This window comes from Leucopleurus acutus (genome assembly GCF_964270905.1).
Source record: "Leucopleurus acutus genome assembly, chromosome: 5".
Lineage (NCBI taxonomy): Eukaryota > Metazoa > Chordata > Mammalia > Artiodactyla > Delphinidae > Leucopleurus > Leucopleurus acutus.
The window spans coordinates 77,773,739-77,779,254 of record NC_139147.1 but is presented as its reverse complement, the minus strand read 5'-3'; the positions used below and the strand labels follow the sequence as shown (position 1 = coordinate 77,779,254).

At 39.8% G+C, this 5,516-nt stretch overlaps 1 pseudogene across 1 annotated transcript; it reads left to right on the top strand.

Moving 5' to 3' along the window:
- Positions 1–331: 331 nt before the first annotated feature.
- Positions 332–1,252, top strand: LOC309961642 (craniofacial development protein 1-like; annotated as a pseudogene). The gene has a single exon. The product of its transcript is annotated as a craniofacial development protein 1-like (transcript).
- The last annotated feature ends 4,264 nt before the right edge of the window (positions 1,253–5,516 follow it).

Sequence of the window (5,516 nt, the reverse complement as noted above, 5' to 3'; positions counted from 1 at the left end):
TCTCTGAATGATAATCTAAGATGTGGCTTCAGCTTCATATCGCCGGAAACATTGCCACCAAACAACAGTTAGCCTATCCTTTGTTGCTTTATAGCCTGGCATCAACTTTTCCTCCTTACTGATGTAACTTTAGTCTGACATCCTCTTCTAGTACAGTCCTGCCTCATCTACATTAAAAATCTGCTCGGGTAAATACGCGCCTTCATCAATAATTTCTCAGAGCGCGCTGCGGGGGCTGCCCCAGCTGCCGCCGACCCTGCCGCATCTCTGTCTATGGTTTCTCTCTAGAGCTTTGCCTTTGGGGGTAGCTGCTGCGGCTCTGTCCGCCCCACGCCTAAGCGACATGGAGGAATTCGACTCTGAAGATTTCTCCACCTCGGAGGAGGACGAGGACTACGTGTCATCGGGTGGAGAGTATAGTGAAGATGATGTAAATGAATTAGTGAAGGAAGATGAAGCGGATGGTGAAGAGAAGACACAGAAACCAAAGGGAGAAACCAAAGGGAGAAAAAGAAAGGCTCAGAGCATTCTGGCCAGGAAGAGAAAACAAGGTGGCCTCTCATTAGAAAAGGACGAGAAGGATGCCAGCGAGGAATCTGGAGGAAGTAGTAGTGAGGAGGAAGATGTAGCTGCAGAGCAAGAAAAAGGCATTGAGTCAGAGGATACGAGGAAAAAGAAGGAAGATGAACTATGGGCCAGCTTCCTCAATGACGTAGGACTAAAATCAAAAGTGCCTCCATGTACACAAGTTAAAAGAGGAGAGGAGGCTGAAGAGACAAGTTCAAGTAAATTGTTGGTCAAAGCAGAAGAGCTAGAGAAACCTAAAGAAACAGAAAAAGTTAAAATCACCAAGGTGTTTGATTTTGCTGGTGAACTCAGGGTGACTAAGGAAGTGGATGCTAATCTAAAGAAGTCAAATCCTTCTTCAAGCAAAATGCGAAAGAAAAATCCCCAGGCTAATAATGTCCCTTCAGCTCTACTGTCACTTCCTGCCGGGTCAGGGTTAAAAAGGTCAAGGGATATGAGCAGCCTTTTGGGGAAAATAGGAGCCAAGAAGCAGAAGATGAGCACCCTAGAGAAGGCCGAGCTGGACTGGGAGAGCTTCAAGGAGGAAGAGGGCATTGGAGAAGAACTAGCCATCCACAATCGAGGGAAGGAGGGGTTCATTGAACGGAAAGCTTTTCTAGACCGAGTGGATCACAGGCAGTTTGAAATCGAGTGAGATCTCAGGCTGAGCAAAATGAAACCCTGATGTGATGAGGAACCTACAGCAGCTTAATCCTGTTTACAACGTGAGCTTTTTGTGTGTCTATGAAATGTTTCCTGTGTTTCCCATTGACTGTTTCTCAGCAAAGTCTTTTTCTCTACATTGAATTTCTTTGTATCTTGATCTCATGTGATTTCAGTCATTTTACTTTTAATAGTTTGTCTTTTAAAAAATAAAAAAGTACAGATTGGTCCTATGGGGGGGAAAAAAATTCTCAGAGCATTTCAGGAAATTGCCGGGCAGCTACTGTATCTGCACTTGCTGCCTCACCGCTTACTTTTACATTGTGACGGTTGGCTCTAGCCTTGAACTGATGAAACCAGCCATGGCTGGCATTAAAAGATGTGCCCTCTGATTCTTCGCCGCGTTTCTTCTTCAAGTCTTCATAAAGGCTTTAAGCTTTCTCTTGAATCAGCATTAAGCTGAGCAGGACTCAGCGCTGATGTTGATCCTGCATCCGCACACTGAGAAGCTTCTCTATCTCCTCCATCACTTTTCCACGCTTCTTCGATATTATCATTGACATCATCGGCACAGCAGACTTCACATGTTCCATGATCTTGTCCTTGTTCTTTAGAATTGTACTGATGGTTGAATGATTCATGTTATAAGAGTGAGTGACGTTTATTGTTTTTTCACCTCGCTCCACTATCTCAATTATTTTCACTTTTGTTTCCATCGTTATCACTTGGCGTACCACCTACATCACCGCTGCTTTTATGCTTGTTTCTGGACATCCTGGGCTTGAAATAAAGATACTGTACTCTATACAGTACTGTACAGTAAAGTACACAAAAGCACAACCACTCGTGGAGGATGCACGCATGTGACAATATATGACAGACACATGAACTAACTTATGTGATTGGACATGAGAACGCATGTTCGCATCTTTGAAATTTTGCAGCTTAAAGGTTTGTATGTAGGGGACTTACTGTATGTAAAGATTTCAGAGGACAGTGTGGCCAGAGTATAGGGTATATGAGGATAAATATTTGGAGAAAGTGTTGTAAAAGTAGGCTGAGACCAAGCTATAAAAAGTCTTCTTGTCCATGTTAAGAATTTGGTTGGGATTTAATAACTGATTAGATATTGGCAGAGGAGGGTCAAGTAACTACGAGTTTTCCAGATTGGTTGATTGAGTAGATATAAGTCTATCTACCCAGAAGTATAAGTAGAGTGAATAGGAAGACTGGGCTTTTACTCAGAGAAAAGTATAGGAAAAATAGGCAGAATTCCAGGATAGAGGAAGAGATAACACTGGAATTTGTGGATTTAGGGTGTAAAGGAATCTGACTAAAGACACTTCCTCCATGCCCTGGTACCCACAGTGCTGCTCTGTTATCTGTGTTAAACTGCACTGTTAGTTCCTACTTTCTGTTGTCTTATCAATCCGATGACATCCAGGGAGATAGACAGTTGGCAAGAGCTGTTAGGGGCAGATAGGCAGGCAGGATTTGGGCTTGGAAGGATACTATTAGATAACAGGTGTTTCATAAATTCTCTGCTCCTTCTGCGGTATATCTCAGTTTAGGGAATTTCTCTTCTCTTCCTCCCCGGATCCCACACTTGTTGCACTTCAGGAATTTAATTTATCCTCCCTTAGTTACACATCCTCTGACTGCACTTAAGGAATTTGAGTTACTTCCTATCAGTTTTGAATCACCTATTTGGCAGTCTTGGAGTCACTTGAACATATTCTTATCTCATCACTATTATTTCCATCCTCTGTAAACAAGTCTAGTGTTTTCCCCAGGTTCATTCCTTCAGTTGCATTATCTCTTATTTATTTTTTAAAGGTCCCAGATCCATCTCTCTTAGTATAAGCAGCAAAATGCTATGGAAGAACTCTTTGGAGAGGAAAAGGAATACTGGTTCTAGTTTTGCCATTGATGGCTATTCAGCTTTAAGCAAATGCTTTACCTCATTCAGCTTCTGGATCATAAAATACAGGAAGGCGCTAAAATAAATGTGCTTCAGAGACTTCCTATCCACAAAATTCTATGACTCGCAGTTTGTCCTAGGTGGCCTGAGGGTCTACCCATCTGTTCTCCCTTTATGGGCTATGATTGTATCTTTATTATTGTATTTATGGCACTATAATTAAATAATCTTATTCATTTATTTAAGTAATATATATTTATTGAATTACTGCTGACTATATGCCAGGTACTGACAAGCACAAAGAAGAGAACAGTTGTGGTCAGTCCTTTTAGAGTTTACAGGGTAGCCAGGAATGTGATATGATGATATATGACTTGATGAAAGTAGCAGAAGATAAAAGTACAGAGTATTAAGGGATTCAAGAGAGATCTCTCCTACTCAGGAAAGCCTCCCTTAAAGGACTTTATGCAGAGTCCTAAAGGAGGAGAAAGGAAAGGGAAGAATGCTCCAGACAGAGGGAATAGCATGTTAGAATGCTTGGAGATGGGAGAGCACAAGGGTTTCAAAAAAGGTCAGTATAGTTGGAGAAGAACGAATGAAGGAGAAAGAAGTATACAGAAGCAGTCGTGTGGTCAGATTTTGTTCAGGGCATTTTGAGCTGTCTTAAGGTTTTAGATTCTATCTTGTGGGCAATAGAAAGCCACTGAAAAGTTTAAAGTAGGAATGTGCCCTAATCATATTTACATTTTGAGTTTCAATCTGGATTCATACTGATAATGAAAATAAAATAATAACTAATTTTTATTGCATGCTTACTGTAGGCACGGCTATAAATTCTTTACAGAAATTGTCCTACTTAATCCTCACAGTAACTGTATTAGTTTCCTAGGGCTGCTGTAACAAATTGCAGCAAACTGAGTGACTTAGAGTAAGAGAATTTTTTCACAGTTCTGGAGGCCGGAAGTCTGAAATCAAGATGTCTCCTAGGTCATGCTCTCTCTGAAGGCTCTGGGGGAGAATCCTTCCTGGTTTCTTCCTATCTTCTAGTGGTTGCCAGCAATCCTTGGCATTCCTTGACTTATAGATTTATCATTCCAATCTCTGCCTTCATCTTTACGTGGCATTCTTCCCTATGTCTCACATTTTCTTCCTTCTGTCTCTGTCTCTGTGTCCAAATTTCCCTCTTCTTATAAGGATACCAGTCATTGGATCAGGGCCCATCCTAGTGCAGTATGACTCCATTTTAACTTGACTACATCTGCAAAGACTCTATTTCCAAATGATTATATTCTGAGGTTATGTGTAAACATGATTTAGGGGGGACACAAACCTACCACAATAACATTAAGAGGTTAACCCAGGTTGAGATGTGAGGAAACATAGGCGCAAATGACTGGCATTTATAGAGGTTAGATTAATTAATGGAACCTTTTATTATTGTTGTTGTTATTAATATTACTTCTTAGTTGTTGTTTTTTTTTTAAGTGAAAAACATGCATTAGCAGGTCTGGGCTGAGGACTATCTGTTGCTAGGGAGAAATAGGTGTAAAATAAGTGGAAATGAAATAATAATCAAGAAACACACTGTATACACAATTAATGCAAATATAAGTAGTCAAATAAATCACAAAGATGTAAGATTATTTCACCTGTTAGCCATCTAAAGCGAAAGGTGATATTTGATTCCAGGGTGAAGTAACCTGGCCTTGGTGTTATAGAGACACTGGGGACTGATTTTTCTTTTGATGATGGAAAAATTCAAGAGCATTCAGGTTAAACCAGGCCATCATTTCCCACAGATAAATCAGAATGTCAGAGAGAGGTCTAGCAAGTGCAGCAAAATGTTTTTTCCTGGCTTGAATTATCCCAGTAATTATATACATTCTACATTTTGCTTAGGTTGAGGGCACACAGGTAATTAATGGTCTTAATTTGATAGTGATTACAATTTGGATCATGCTTTACTCAACATTATTTGACTGAAACTGGAGGGCAACGGAAGGTGGTTTTTTGTTTGTTTGTTTTTAAGGAAAATAACTTAATAAAAGGAGAAGGGAGTTCAGGATTGCTTCTTTCTAATGTCAAACATAATTAAAAATTTTTAAAGAATAAGGAAGGATTACTGAGGGAATTAGTTTTCTTTTTCAAAACACGGTGCCTAGCACATAAATTTTCAATAAGTATGTTGTAATTAATTGTACTGGAATATTTCAGAAACAGGATACAGCATTGGAATCATCTTTATGTAGGTCTGCCCTATACATCTAAATAGAAGGATGAAAGTAGAAGGATGAACAAGATGATCATTCAAGATCATTTCCAGCTTTAGGAATATTTATAACACTATTTTAGAATGTTTAATCCA